The sequence below is a fragment of the Triticum urartu genome, chromosome 5 (genome assembly GCF_003073215.2).
Source record: "Triticum urartu cultivar G1812 chromosome 5, Tu2.1, whole genome shotgun sequence".
Classification (NCBI taxonomy): Eukaryota; Viridiplantae; Streptophyta; class Magnoliopsida; order Poales; family Poaceae; genus Triticum; species Triticum urartu.
This window is the reverse complement of record NC_053026.1, coordinates 57,339,827-57,356,508: the sequence shown is the minus strand read 5'-3', so window position 1 is coordinate 57,356,508 and position 16,682 is coordinate 57,339,827.

Sequence of the window (16,682 nt, the reverse complement as noted above, 5' to 3'; positions counted from 1 at the left end):
TATGGTTGCCCAGAGCAACAAATATCCAGGCAGCATATGTGGATTACGGTCCCATTTTTGTTCTCTTTAGCCACCTTTTTCCTATGCGAGGACAACAAACCGATCGACCTGGTCATTCTCTATTGCATTGTCATGCCTTTCTACCCTTCTTCAACCAAGAGACACGAGACTCGTTCCTTAGCTACTAATTTCCCCCTTTTCAACCTAGATGCGAGTTCGATGCCTACTCTCTTGGACAGTACAGTCTCCCTTCCTTTCCTTATTGAACCCAGACATGGATTAGTCTGCATGAAGTAGGGTTTCCTTTAATAGTGCAAATTATGGTTTTCGTTTGCGTGGCCAGCAGAGTAGAGGATAGAAAATTGGGAAGATGGTGGAGTGGAAAAAGATCCACATGCAACGACATAGCAGATGGGGCAATAGAACAAGGTTATGGCTCGAAAAGAGGTAGCATACCTGAGGGTCAGCGGGAAGTGGCTTCGCTCGTGGTCGTCGTCCTCCGCACACACTACGGCAACGAGCTTGGGGACGGAGGCCATCCCGCGCGGGCGCTAGGTCTGAGAGGACGGCCTTGTCGTCAGTGCGTGACCTCGCTCGCCGACGACGAGTGCATCAACGTTGCACGTCCTTTTCTTCCCCGGTGGATCTGTGACCACCGGTGAGGAGGGAGAGAGGGGCCATATTTTTTAGATCTGGAGAGAGGGTGGTAGTGTGAGAAGCAAGTGGGCAGCCCTTAGCAAGAAAGCGCGGAAGCTCCAGCCTATATATATCTTTTTTATACTACTAGTACTGGAGGTGGGGTAGTGGTAGTGAAGTTTATATTTTCTCTGCGTACAGTACCAGTTAGTCGTGCTTCAAAACTGATCGGCACGCCATTAAAAAAATAAATGTCGATAACTAATGCGGCACCTCGGGCCAACGCGGCCAGATCGCATTTTGCACGAGAAATTACACACCATGTTTCGTTGACATGTGGTCCCGTTCCAACATATCAGTGAGACGACGACGAGTAGTAGGAGTATTTCCGAACGGACGTGTAGGCCGGGCGCCCCTTCATGAACCGTGGCAAACTCGCAACCGTCCACCGACTCTTCGCCTTTCCCTCTCGATTTGGAACTGCTGTCGCACGCTCTTCCTCTCCCTCCTCCATTTTCCTTCAGCCCTTCACCCTTTCTTCTACCATTGTTCGATCGTCTTCTCCATGGAGGGAACAGGCCAGAAACGACCTCGTTATTCTTGCCCCGATCTGAAAGATGATGTGGTGGAGGAACTCATTGATCGGTGCGATGTCATCACCTCGGCTAGCATGGCAGGTTCGTTCCAGCCCATTCTCGACTCAACTAATAACATCATTGCAAGGAACCCAAGGGTCAAGAAGCGGTTTGATCTCCCCTATCTTCTTCGCCGTGACCCTGATGACTGGCGCTGGCACGACGGAGGCCTCACCCTGTGCAAGTTGATGCCGCTTGATAATGATAGGTGTGATGTTAAGATGCAATCGCTTCAGGGCAAGGCTTGGGCGGGCGCAAATGGAGATTGGGTTGTTTACATTGGGTCCAACTGCGAGTGGGAACTTGTGAACGTGTACACTCGTCACCGGGTTCCACTTCCAAAATTCTCAGCACACTGCCCAGAGGTTGAGCACACCGGTAATATACGCACGTTCAAATATGATCATGGTGACTGTCGTCTACGGAAGATAGCAATTTGTCGAGTTCCCAACCGCTCTTGGAATTACAAAAACTATGATGTTGTTGCTATCTTCGACAAGCTTATTGCCGTCCTTGATGGTTTCACTCGATGGATATTGCTCAAAAATCAGTTTCTGTACACGGATGACTACTGTGATGCAATTGAATACGAGGGCCTTGTGTTTGCTGCCACCACTCGTGGCACTGTTTTTGCATGGCATCCTCATTGTTTCGGTACGTTTGTCTTCCACCGTAATTATAATTGTTTCATCCACATGCATGCGGGTTAGCAAGTTTCCCTTTACTAATTAACCTTCTTCTTGTGTTTCCAAGGTCCTGTGAACATCCCACCACCTATACTTGAAGATTTTTATAACCAAGGGGGAGATGACGATGGTGATGATCACGAGCATGAGGACGAGAAGTGCCGATATACTCTGTGGCGCCTGGCAACTAATTCCGATGGATCACCTCTTCTTGTATGTATACAACCCACTGATGATGTAACTACTAAGGAAGCAGGTGTAGTCTCCCATGGTCGCACTCTCCGGACCTATTCCAACACCCGTTGCATGGTATTCGGGATGGATACTAGGGTGCTAGCGCCAACTCCTTCTCCCTGGCACAGAATTGATAGTCTTGGAGAAAACTTGCTCTTCCTTGGACAAAACTATTCGATGATGGTGAAATGCGATCCAACTGTTGTTGACACATTTATGAGAAGCAACTGTGTCTATACCTCGGACATTTGGGTGGTTCCCTACCCTGGTACTGATATAGTAGGCTGCTTTAGCCTGGATGATCAGTCCTGCGTTGGTCTCCAGATCGACAACGGATGGCCCGTCCCAGAGAATCACTTGTGGTTCAAAGCAAGTGTTTCCAACGCCGCGGAATGGTTGAGTTGAAGTTCATTTCATGGCTTGTTATTTGTTGTGTGGTGAAAACTTCAGTATTTATAATGTATCCTCATTGTCGATGTGGGTTGATGACCTGTTGTACTATGTAATAAAATGATATGCCTGTGATAAACTTACTAAATTTATGAATGGCTTTCGAGTCGCTTCTCTGAGTGAGTGGTGCGACGAGGCAAAAAAATATTTTCCGAATACATAATTGTACGTGCATTGCAACAGGTTATCGGATGAGGCCAATCAATAATAGTAGTACACTATTTGTACTAGCTTCACATGCTTCGCGCGTCCGGCGGGTGTTTTTACTGTAGCCATATGTTAATGTGTTCGTTGTACGTAACCAGCACCTCGAATCCTCGATATACTAGTAGTATAGTATATAGTAGGAGTAAGTAGTAGGAGTAGTAGGGTGGCATGGCCCAGAACAAGCATTCACGTCCAGGAGTACGGCACACACCACCACCACGACATCCATCTGACACCATATTATTTCTTGGAGTCTGTGCAAGAGCAATCTCTTCAACCTCGTTGTTTCTCTAACTTCAGCCATCGCGCGGCGGGCGGGGTGGGGGTTTGCAGATAGTCGGCTTCCTTAACTGTGGTCCCACTTGTAAGGCCAACTCCAACGCACGACCCCAAACGGACCTCCGTTTTGCACGAACTCCAATGATAATTTTGACTACTCTTGTAGTAAGTTGGATTAGTGCCTTCTCGATGCATTCATTGTTGATCTGCGGAGGCTCGATCTTGCATGCTTCTTTCTTCTTCGAGTGTAAAGAAGTAGACGTTGCTTCCTCGCATCTAGTCTTATGTCTAGCCTCTATTCTATACTAGCTAAAAGTGATAGAACATCTACTAAATTGCGCTCTATCAATATATGGATGTACTCTTCTTCCCAATACAAAAACTTGCATCCATTCTACTCCCTCCGTTGCACAATACTACATGCCTTCTATTTGTCAAAATATATATGTATCTAGACATGTTTTAGTAGATAGGTACATCCATTTTCGGACAAATGGAAGTCAAGTATTTTGGAATGGAGGGAATACACAATAAAAAATTTAATTTAGCACAACTAGTCTAATCCGAGAGCACAACCAAAGATTTCGTCGGGTTCTTCCTCCTTTTGCCGACACGTGGGACATCCAGCATCCAGGTCGTGTCATGAAAGAAAATAGAGTGGTAGTTGAAGCCACGAGATGTGCATCTTGGGTTAAACTGTAAATAGAATCTTACTACTCTTGAGTAACTCCAAAAGAGGCCATCGAAGATCTTTATTGGATTAGTTTTTCATCACCAGCACGTCGAGGTGAAAGATGTGCAGGTTTAGTGGGTCCTCTTGCGTTTTCACTGACATGTGGGGCCGCATGTGAGCAAACAGACGATGGGCTCCGCGCGTCCGCTGGCTGGCTGAGAAGAGAGATAGAGGAGGGTTGAGCACGGACTGCAGGAAATTTGTTCTACGTACCTTGATATAGGCTCGATATAGTGGGGTGGCATGGGCCATAACTAGCATTCACGTCTAGCAGTAGGGCACACGCCACCCACACGAGTCCCATCCGACACCAATTTTCTTGGAGTCCATGCTACAGCTGTCTCTTCTCCCTCCTATTCTCTTTTCTCAGCCATCGCGCGGTGGGCGGGGTGGGGGTTTGCCGATAGTCGGTTTGCTCAACTGCGGTCCCACTTGTAAGTGAAAATGCAACACCGCACGCATTCCCGCTTGAGCGACGTGCTGGGCCAACCGTGTGGGGGTGCGACGCGAACATGGCAGGCTTTTCCTTTTGAACTCGTAACTTGTAAAATTTGGTTCTGCTCCATGGCGCGACCGATAGATAGAAAATAACGATTTTGCCTAGAGTAATGAGAGGTTTGCTTCTGGCGCCGTTCATGCATGGAGTACGTACGAAAATTATGAAGTTGATGCGAAAGTTAAGATAATTACTGTAGTATCATATACTACTACATGGATTTGACAGAAGGATAAAAATACATACGGATCCATCAACGTTCAACGACATCCTCACGCCCTAGTGCGCCGGGTCACCAACCGACGTGTGAGGAGCAGCGGCATTGGCGGCGAGCTCAACGTGCTTCTGAACAGTGCTGTCCAAGGTTGCCCTGCGCTCCAAGAAAGCCAGCGTCCTATCGTCCTCCTCTTGCATGTACTAGTCCTTGTGGACGATTTGCGCGTAGACGTGGGTGATTATGTCGATGGTGTCTTGCTGCGACAGGCGCTGCGCGGCGAGCGCGACCTCGAGGTGAACATTCTCCGGTGCGACGGCGGGCAGTCGCAGGGCCACCAGTGCGTCGAAGAGGTTGTTACCATAGTGGCCGTTGAGGGTGGCGGGCATCGCCGAGCCTGGGCGCGTCGGCTGGAGGCTTACGTCAAAGTCATCCGCAAGCTTCTTGACGACGGTGAACTTGTCGAGGAAACCGACGAGGACCTCGTCGAACAAGGATGCAAAGCTGTCGTCCAAGCGGCCCCTTGCCCTGGCGGCCTCAAGCAATACTAGCTGTCGGGCCGCAGGCGGCGTCGTGGACCATCTGGCACAGCCGGCTGATGCTCGCGCTCATCGCCTCCATGGGTCTAGCGTAGCTTCTAGTCAACTGATCTTGCGATTCGAGTGATCACTCAGCCCTTGGTTAGCGTGCGTAGGTGCGTAGGATTTCGTACTACTCCTCGGCCCTCTACTGCACTTGCCTTTGGCTGTATGATAGGTGGGCCAGCCACCCCCTGGGGCCACGTGTCATTCACCTCCTGACCCGTCTGTCACACGCACCCTGCTAGTGTATATACTCCCTCCTTTCCGGTTTATAGGGCTTATCTCAAAATTTTAGTTTTTCCATTTCATAAGGCTCAATTTGGTTGTTTTCCATCGCATGTTCAGATTCCAAGGTGCATTAAATCATTGCATGCAAGTACTAAGAGAAAATTGACCAATGCATGTAATTTATGCATGCATGCATTGCAATTAATGCATTGGTAAACATACTTTTTTGAGGAAAACAAGAGCATTAATTGGGTGCTTTTGCAAACTACAAAAAGTATTCCACCACTCACCATCTACCTTGGTTGGTGAGCATTTTGAATTGATCCTTATAAACCGGAAAGGAGGGAGTATAGTGGTTTTCTTTTTCTCTCCATATCAACAATTTTATATTGTGTACATGTCATTCAAGAGTGAAATGATGGTTTCTTCTTCCGACTAACTTACTGTGTGATTTGACTGCTCCTTAGTGGCCCCTACACGTACTCCCCCTACATGTATGCAACAGTCACATGTACACATGGACGCAAAAACGCGTGCAACACCCTAATGCATGCATGTCCGAGCACACGACGGAACACACACGGTGACGCTCAAGTGCTCAACCTACACGTGCATGCACACACATACTCAGTCAGGGTGAGCTAGTGACCGTATGAACATCGGAAAAAATATATATTGAGTGCAATGAGCGTATTATGAAGTCCACTGACCATATTTTTACAAATATACAGTGACAGGCAGTGTATTTATCTCGTTTGAAATTAAGCCATGTTAACCGGAGAGGAGGCAGCATGGACTAGCATTACTTTGCTGTGTCCCGTCAACTTGCCGAACGAGGAGAAGGTTGCAGGACGGGAGAAGCTTGCGTGCGGTGGCTCGCAGGACAAGGAGAAACTTTTGACTAATGCAAGCTCTCCCTCGCTCAGGCGGTGGACGTGCAACAGTTAATTCGGTGTCAGATTGCCAGAAGCATACTACACTATACTACTAGGAACCGGATGGAGGAGCGTCTGCACTCTTATTATAATTTTAAAATGTGATAAAGCAATCTTCAACACATTTGGTTCTCTTCGAGGGTTCTTGCATGTGATAATGGAAGTTGATTGCATGGAACACTCGCCACAATTCTCGCTTAATTCTGGCTCATATCCTGTTACAAATAGTAGCGCTTAGTAATATTTCTTTTTTTTTGTTATTCAGCATGTAAACAGGGCAGCAAACCTTGCGGCGCATCTTCGTGCGAACCGTGCTTGCTGCACTTTGAATGTGGCCGAGAGCTGGCTTGATGAAACACCTCACTTCCTACTTCTTTTTTTGGCTTCCTAGTGACCAGTGTCTTGGCTGATCGTCCTAAGAATGCTTATATATGGATAAAGCTCTCTCATTTACCCGCAAAAAAGATTAAGCCATATTAACCGGAAAGGAGGGAGTATGGACTAGCACTACTTTTTGGTGTGTCCCGTCAACTCGCAGAGCGAGGAGAAGCTTGCAAGACAAGGTGAAGCTCGCTTACGCCTTTTGACTAATGCAACCTACCCTCGATGGACATGCATCAGTCCATTCGGTGTCAGATTGTCAGAGGCATACACTGTAGTACCCAACATGCGGAGTACCATCATTGTTCGACTTCACGAAGGGGCGAAGAGCCAAGTGCAGTACTAGTACGCGTACTTGGTTTTGCACCTTCATACTACTCCACCCTTCGTCACAGTTTACAGGGTGCGCTTCATTATGATGCATTTCTCTCAATGCATTTCCACCACCAGAGAGACTTTAGACACGTTTGGTTTAATGCTCAATTAATTAGGGCGTGGTAACCGCAATCAAGTCCACAATTTTCTCTCCATGTACTGTACTACTAAGGAGTGCATGCATGTGTGTACCCGGGGTGGAAGCACTTCATGCATGTGTGTACGCATTATTCCCTCTAGTAATAGACGCCGTGCTATAACTACCAATGCTATTTTTCAGGCCGATCGCTAGTCGCCTTAGTCCCACAGATTTTTTTTCTTTTTTCTGAAGCGCGCTGTATAAACAGTGACGGATGGAGTAGTATGAGCGGATTCAAAGAAGAGCGTATTGATGGTTGCTTCTTCAGGGCAACTTACAATGGGAAAGGTGGGGCTTATGATTTGACTGCTCATTACTCACTATTAATGCGGCGCAACGACCGGGCTGAGTCTCCCATGCGGTTGTGCACTACCCCCTCGGTTCTTGAATATACTCCGGAGTATTTGTCTTTCTAAAATATGTTGAAATCTCTGTTAAGATGAATAGAATATTTAGGAACGAAGGGAGTACACATACGAAGCAAAATGAGTGAATCTACACTCTAAAATATGCCCGTTTGAAATTTGTAAAAAGACAAATATTCAGGAACGAAGGAGTATAATTTCATGCATGGAACATGGACCCGGATGATGAAGAGGCTTCTGGCAATGCTATCAAGCTTCCATCATTTGTTTACATAATTGACGTACTATACAAATAATTTTCCAGCGACATGAATTTGTACAATGGTGTGAGCTTTCAGCTTTTGTTTCGCGTGTCTTGCCATCGATGCTCTTTCGGAAATAATAAAAAACTAACTTCCTTGCTAATGCATGTCAATTATTAGCAGATCAGAGCTAATAATTACGTCACAACTGAAGACAAAGTTGTGAGAAGGTGTTGAATTAAAATTGATCCATGCTTTCATTGGCAGCAACGTCCCCCCAGCTCTGTCTAAATCAACAAGGCATGTTGGGAAAAAAGTAGCTATCTGGAGCATGCAACATTCCGATCATTTTGTGCAGTTCCACTAAAATAGAGCTGAGCGTCCCTGTTCCAAAGATATCAAGTGTGATTACGATAATAGAGGACTGCTGATGAAACAATAAACACACAAATAGAAGCTGGTCACCTTTACGGTCTCTCTTAAGACTAACTAGTTGGAGAAGATTAGGCTCGGAGTTGGATGAGGAGGATAGAGCAAAACCAATCTCCCTTTGTGCAGTCGCACTGAAATGTAGAGACGTTACCCATGTGACATTTTAGTACAACTGCACAAAACACTCTTAAGAAAAAAGTGATTTGTGCAGTTCACCAAAAGGTCGCAATAGCAACGAGGTGAAATGGATAGCCCTGTTTGCAAAAAAGAGGTAGAAAGGAAACAATTACTGGCCAATAACAGTTGATGACACATGCGACGACAAAAAAGAAGCATATTCCTTGTCCTAAGGGAAGATAACAACACGGTTGTGTTTGTCTAAAACGGTGTGAGGACGAGAATGCAATATGGAAAGTACGCCGGACGAGCTACGTTTAGGGCAAAGAACTATGGAAGATCCACATGCAGTGACGTGGGAAAATGGGCAGTGGAGCAAGGTCGGAGGGGATACCTGGAGGTCGTCGGGATGTAACTAGGTGAGCGGCGGCGGGCGGAATCTGCGAGCAGGTGGCGTAGGCCCTGCCGCACCGGAGCTTGGTCAGAGAGAACGGCGTGTACCGCAGATCGGGACGTGCAACCTCGGCGACGTCGAACGGAGAAACGATGCACTTCCTTCGTTTCCCCCGGCGGACAGGATGCGGCCGAATCAGTGACCAATAGTGAGAGAGAGAGAGAGGCCACCGCACTCCCTTTCCCCTGGCGGACGGGATGCGGCCGGATCAGTGACCAACGGTGAGAGAGAGAGGCCACCGCACTCCCTTTCCCCCGGCGGACAGGATGCGGCCGGATCAGTGACCAACGGTTAGAGAGAGAGAGAGAGAGAGAGAGGCCACTGGAGCCTTGTGTGAGATACTCTGAAGAGCGGACTACCTTTTCCTCCATAAAAATCGTTTTATATTCTGTGTACGTGCCATTGAGCGCTATAACTTTATTTAAAAATAACGCGGCAACGCGTCAAGTCGAACTTTGTTTCGTGCACGCGTGGTACACGACCTCCCTAGGTAAACAACCGCTATAGGCGTTCAAATTAGCATGTGGGCTGCCATTTCGTAAAGAAATGAGCTCCAGCGTGTACCCGCGCGGGTGTGGCTAGGCACGAAGCGTGAGTACATGCAGGGTGCACCTATTCTCTTCTTGTATACGTACACCACCTACATGGGGTTGTGTGAGAGAGATACAAACCTAGAGAGATATAGTGTGTCGGTTCTTGAGAGTTTTTTTTGGGGGGTCAATCAAAAATTTTAGCATATGCAATGTGTGTGAAATAGAGTCCTGGATATAACATATATATAGAGGGGGCGATCCACGAGAAGAGAGTGGAGGTATCATCGGCTTGAGGTGTCTATAGAATCGAAGAGAGGGATGATGTGTGTGTGTGTGCGCGCGCGTGCGCGGTCGATAAAGAGTGCCATCAAATTTGTGTGTGCCCACGTCAAAGATATAGAGTGGCTGGCCTACTGGAATGTGAGATGGGACATGTGCAGTTTGTCTCTGTGGCATGGATACCTACCTGTAGCGCTCGACTATCGGTGTGTGGTGGGGGAAGAGGCAGGCCCGATTAACTATAGAGGTACAATGGCTGGTATATGTGTGGAGGAGGAGAGAGGCCTACCTCATGTATTAAGGAGATCGATCTGCCTCATGTATTAAGGGAGATCGGTCGGCATCCATGCATATGTGCAGGAGATGAATAAGGTTGGGAGAGAGACAGGAGCTAGAGTGTTGGAGGGGGTGGTAGTGGAGTTGCTTCTAACAAATGGTGGGATAGGCTTGCTAGACAAACGGAGGGCACGCCCGCAATATCAATAAGAGAGGAGATGGCTGCTTGTTGTCTGTGCACGTGCGTGTGAGAGACGGGTCAGGAGGCATGCACGAATGATGAGGGGGGCGATGTGGCTGTGGTAAGCAGACGTAACTACATAGGAAGATCAATCGCCCTTTGTAAGAGAAAGGAGAGACATAACTTGTGAGGTACGTCGATCGATGGGGGGTAGTTAAAGTCGATCTAGGTATATGTTGGGAGATCGATCGGTATACATGCATGTGTGTGTTAGAAGCAAATGAGGCACGAGGAGAAGGATAGAGAGAGAGAGGGATGCATGTAGGAGGTGGTACGAGAGGCATACTATATCGAGGGGGAGGAGTGTGCGAGTACGAGAACGATGAAAAGAGTGGTGGGAGTGAGGCATGGACGGTGACAAGAGAAGAGGGGAAGCTTGTGTTTGTGCTAGGCACACCTGGCTAGAGAGGCATATCGATCGATGTGTGCCGTAAAGATGGAGCTGTGGGGCCTACACACACTGTGGGTGAACGACCTAAAGTGAAAACACAAATTTGCGTGATGGAGCTAGAGAATGCTGAGGGAGGGTGAGAGGGATGCGGGCGTGTGCATGCACAAGTGAAAGTTAGCGCTAGCTACAAAGATAAGAGGGTTGTGTGGGTGTAAAAGACGAATAGAGATCATATATACTTCATTATAAAAAGCGAATTCGGATATTTGAAGAATTTATCATAGTGTTTAAAACCGACGGATGTGTGAATATATATAACGGTGATAAACATGGTGTGGTTATGAACATGGTATACTACATTTAATATATTTTATCTCTACTCTTATAAAAAAACGGAGTTGTTGATGATGGTGTGCCTGCCATCCTGCATTATAGGCCGTCTGATTTATATCTGGCGGATAGCAAGGAAACTTTGATGGTTGAAGTTGGCAACAATCATGATTGTAGATTCTTATTGAAATAGAGAAACAAATTCAAATTTAGTTCGAATTGCAGCGGTAGTATAGACATTTGGAATGCACTAAAATGTTGGTATGAGTAGCTTACATGCATTATACAGCAAGCGAAAAAATTTAATCGGACATAACATGGATTCATACTCCCTCCTTCCATCTACGTAGGGCGTAATGATATTTTTAAGACCACCTTTGACTATTGACAAGATTAATAGTACATGACATGCACAATGTGAAAATTATATCACTGAAAGAACCTTTCACAAACGAATTTAACGGTGTGCTTTGTGTAAGTTGCATGTCATATATCATTGCTCTAATATTTGGTCAAAGTTAGCATCGAAAAACGCATTAGGCCCTATATAGATGGAAGGAGGGAGTAGCTTTGAATAGCATTTGTATAGTAAAACGGGGCAAGACTCTCTCTTTGTGTGGTGTGAATAGTTTTATTTTTTTCGTTTTCTTTTTGGTTGAGGGAAGTGCGAATTGATTTGGTACGTACAAGTACAATATTACGACACGTTAGGCTTTTCCCTGATATTCAACCCGCGTCTTGTTATATCCCGAAAATTCAGATATCATGCTCCCAAAACTGGCGCCTTCACAATCCGCGCCTTGACATCCCGAAATTACAACGCGCGCGAAAACTCCCTCCAGCTGCCAAATCCCGACACGCGAAATCCCCCTTCTAACCCTGATCCGAAAGCGCCGCTAGTTCAAATCGGTGGGGGGTACTTTTGTAACACACCCTACATTTTGGACAAGCGCGTTCCTAAGTCATGCTTCACCCCCTCCCATCACCCCCTTTTCGCCATTCAAAATCCCAGGCCACCATAACCTCTCCGCTCCAGCCGTGAAACCCCACCCTCCTCCGTCCGCCACATCACCGCTGCCCAGCCGGAGCCTCTTCCCCGACGACGTTGTCCACCACAACAGCTCCACGTCCCTCGTCCACCTACCCGAATGAGGATCCATCGTCCATCTCGCCGTCCCGCCGGTTCAGCTGCCCCGTCCTCCACCTCCAAGGAGCTGCTCCGACGATCGCCTCGTCCATCGCGGCTGCTCCATCCCCACAGCGCCGCCTTAACCTGCTCCACCGGAACCGCAGCATCCTCACCGACTCCTCGGACGAAGCCAAGGCCTACTCGGCGCCACCAAAGAGATTGTACACTCATCACATCGCACCTTCTCCTTAACTCGACCTCTCGGCGCCGACGGTGCTCCATCCCGCACCCCGATGGAGCGGCTACCTTGAAGCCGGTGCCTCGGGCGACATCTCCACGGCCGCTCTCCCCCAGTGCGAGGCCCCTTCGGCGGCGGCGTCCATACCAGCTGGATCTGCTGCTGCTGCTCCGGCTCTCGCTCGATCGCTCGCTCGCCCAGTTGCTGCTGCTGCTCTCCCCCTCGCTCATGCTGCTGCTCTGCTCCGATTAAGCCACACTTCAGTCGACTGAATCGACTTTTGGGTCAGTCGATTTTCAGAGGTTGGGGGGCTCACCGGAGTTAAGGAAGAACCACCCGCACCGGGGACGGGGGCTCGCCGGAGAGGTACCCCACTATATATCTTAGGGTTCAGGGTGGGGGGCAACGGGCCTAGAGGGCTGGCCGGGGCGGTGGTGGCGAGTTGTTTTCGGGCGGCGAGGCGGCGCTGGGGCCGGCGGTTCGGCCGGTGGTGGCTGGCGGCTCAGGGGGGTGCAGGTTGAAGATGAACTGCAGGCCCTCCCTAAACTACATGTCAAGTGCCTCTCTGCTACCATTGCGTTTAGTTTCGATAGTAGCATTCAGATTCCACAGTAAATTTCAGTTTCGACAAGTAAGTTCAGAGTCAACAGTTTTTACCTCATCTGTTGTAGTCAGGTGGTTCTTGGTGATGTTAATTTTACATCCATTTTACACCATCTATTGGATATGCTATTAGAATCCCACTTGAGATTGACCATGTCTGTCTTGTGTTGCTTCAGCCTTGACGTCTTACGGCTCACCGGAGCTGCTCCAACGACAGAACGATCCATCACAACAGAGCAGTGCACTGGACGTCGTCTACAGATTCCTCAGATCTTCCTCCACACCTCCGACAGCCACCTCTGCCTCAACTACTTCAGCGACCAACCCAATGATGCTGAGGTCGACACAGCTACGACAAAGAGGTTGTACACTTGTTGCATCACTTAATACTATACATTCACGTTGATCCATTAGGGCTATTTTGGTTCAACGGAAAAACATCGATCCACTGGTTGTTACCATCACTCTAAATTTCTGCATGCTCTCCTTACATAATCTCACCATATTTTTTCGTATGCATGTCAGATATTGTACACGGTCATGCTGAACATGTAGAGAAAAAGAGAAGAGTTTTGCGCAGCAATACAATGTCATGCAGACATTGCTCCATGGTGGGTTCAATGGCAAACCCTCCCCACCCCTCTCTAGATTGTAATCCAGAGGAAGATATCTATTCTGAGGCGGATTCGGATGCCGCTGACCACTCCTATTTACCCCCCAAGGTGTTTGCTCTACCTTGGCATGATGATGTTAGTCATATCATGCATATGTTGCCTTGGAGTGCCTACTTTTGACATCATATATGTCATATGCTTAGTTTAGACATGTTCTGTAATGCCACATGTTTAGTTTCTATATCATATATGGGAATTATGCAGTCTCATGTCTTTTAGCCAGCCATAATATATGTGAAATGTGCAATGCCATCCTGTTTAACCAGGCATCATATATTTGAAAGATATCTTGCCCATCCTTTTCTTCATTACATTTCCATTTGTCGACAATGTTTGTACATTAAACTACTCTTCCTGTGAATCAGCCATTTGGGTGGGAGATGGAAAAATCTGGAGTGAAAACAAGGCCTTCAGAGCAGACAGTGCTACCTGTCGAAGCAGATCTCTTGTTGGGTCCCGATAGCTCCTCAGAGATGGATTCAGAGACAGATGACCAGTCCTATTCCCCCACTGAGGTGTATGCTCTAATTTGGCACGGTTATACTGCTCATATCATGCATACGGTGTCTGGCATTGCATAGTTTAGACATCATATACACAATATTCAACACCATGTTCTTAGTTCAGACATCATATCAAATGCCCTATGTTTAGCATATAAATCATATATGTGAATTAAATGATGCGATCCTGATTACTTAGATAACATGTAGGTGAATTATGTCAGGCGATCCTGTTTAGTTATTCATCATATCTTTGAATTATGTTATGCTATGCTATCCAGTTTAGATAGACATCATATATGTGAAATTATGTCATGCAATCCGTTTTAGTTAAACAATATACATGTCAACTATTTCATGCCCTCTTTTTTCCACACTATCTATTGCATCTGTCTCTCATACAATGTCTGTACATTCAACTATGTTTCCTGTTTATCAGCCATTTGAATTGGAGCGGGTGATGCCAGTATCTAGCAGACTAAAAACACAGTCTTCAAATAAAACAGTGCTACCTCTTGGTGGAGATAGCACCCCGGTTGTACATGCACAAGAACTAGCCCTACCACACATAACCCAAACTCTCGCAGATTGTACCCCTACTACGATGGACAGAGAACCAGCTTCACCCAATCTAACCCCAACCCCTGCCGATAGTAACCCAGTTCCTGTTGACACAGCACCATCTCCACCACAGAGCTCCCAAACAATAGCAGTTAGTAAGGCAGCTCCAGTGCCCAAAGGGCCAGTACTATCACGGCGAACCCCAACTCCACCAGTTAGTACGCCTATTCCTGTGGAGGAAGCACAACCAGCTAGTCGTAGTTTAGCATCTATCGCATTTGATGTTGTTAAATCGTATGTGCGTATCTTCCCATCTTGGAAATATTATACTAAAGATGAAGGAAAATGCCAGTTGCAGGTGTTTGTCCAGGAGTTATGTGTAAGTAATGTTATTCATGGCAATTACTTTGCTTTGTCCCATACATCCTACCTCCATGATGGTTATAATACAACAAATTTTCCCATTTTTTTCTATAGAGAAGGACCGATTTGGAAACTCAGGATGAGGTAACCTATGCTAATACCTCTGCTATCTTCAAGAATGCTTGGTGGCAGTATCGGAATTACCTGAAGAAAACGTACTTCACCGGCAAAGAAACTCATAAAATTCCCTTACATTCTCCTAAGACACATTTACTGGACGATGACTGGGAACGCCTTGTTCTGTACTGGTCCCGAACCGAGAATGTGGTAAGGTCTATGAGCTCATTTTCTATTTTTAAGTATTATATTCTTGCGTCTTACTGTACTCTGATCATGTAGAACAAGTGCCTAAACCTGAAGAACAACTGTTCTAATTTAAGATTCCATTGCTACCATAGGACATAGATATATGTTTGTTTGATGCTTTTATTATGTACTAGTACTTGGCAATAGAAGACTTGGTAGTTTAATCCTGTCCACCTTACTAATTAACTGGTTCACCGAAATGAGTTTCATATACTAGTACATGCTAAACTTGTTATGTGTCTGCTTGTTTCTTCTTTTAGAATGCTGACAGAATATTGGGGAAGAGTGCCTTATTAAGCAACAGTAAAGGAAGTAATGAAGATAAGGTTCAGGATAGTGACACATCCTGTCTTGGTTTAGTGTTGGAGTTACTGGCCACTACCGCTTGCACAAGCTATTCAAACTCACTGTCTGAATCAGTTCGGTTTGTTGAGTCTCAACTACAAGCTGAAAGACATCGATCAGCTGTGCTGCGACAAGAAGCGGAAGGACTACGGAAGTCCCTGGAGCATTCAGATGCATACTTTCTGGTGCAACAGCAAGCATTGGAGGATTTTAGCGCCAAACAAGACAAAGCTAATCAGCTTGCTAAGCTTATTGCCAGCATGGTGGATACCCAGGATAACGTTTCTTGAGCTCTTCTGAAGTTGTTTCAGTTATGCTCTTGTTTTGCTGCCGCGTTTATTTACACTGGTGGCCAATTTTGACGGCCAGTGTATATGATATGCTGCTTTGTTCCCTATATTTGCACTGGTGGCGAACTTTGATGCCCAGTGGATGTAATATGTGTAATAGCCATGATAGCCTAGCGTTAGTTGCTTGCTTATTTATTTCCTTGTTGTCTTGTTTATTTGTTTGCTTGTAGTCATTGCAGTTCTTTTTCCGCGGTTAACTAGTGGCTGCAATAACCTATTTTTGAAACTAGGCCACAATAACCATGGGCTAATATTTACTGTAGTGACATTGGGCCTCCTATGGGCCGTAGAAACAGTGGGCCTTTTACGGGCCGTAGAAACAGTAGTCCTTCTACGGGCCGTATCATCAATGGGCCTTATACGGGCCGTGTGATCGATTGGCCAAACATGGGCCAATAACAGGCCGCATTATGGCCGTAAACGGTCTAGAGTTGGAATCGTCCGTTCATGGGCCGACCGTAACGGGCCATCGTTAATAGGCCGTATTTGATGACGCTATGAAAACGGCCCAACGTATTAACGGAGCACAAACGAGCCGACTATAACCATGGGCTGAATTTGGCCCACAAGCAGAAAATGACAGTAACGGGCCGTAAGTAAACGAATGCTGGAAATGAGCCCAAGAATAAATGGGCTCTGAGAAGGCCGAAACATAACATGGGCTGGAAATGGCCCAACAGA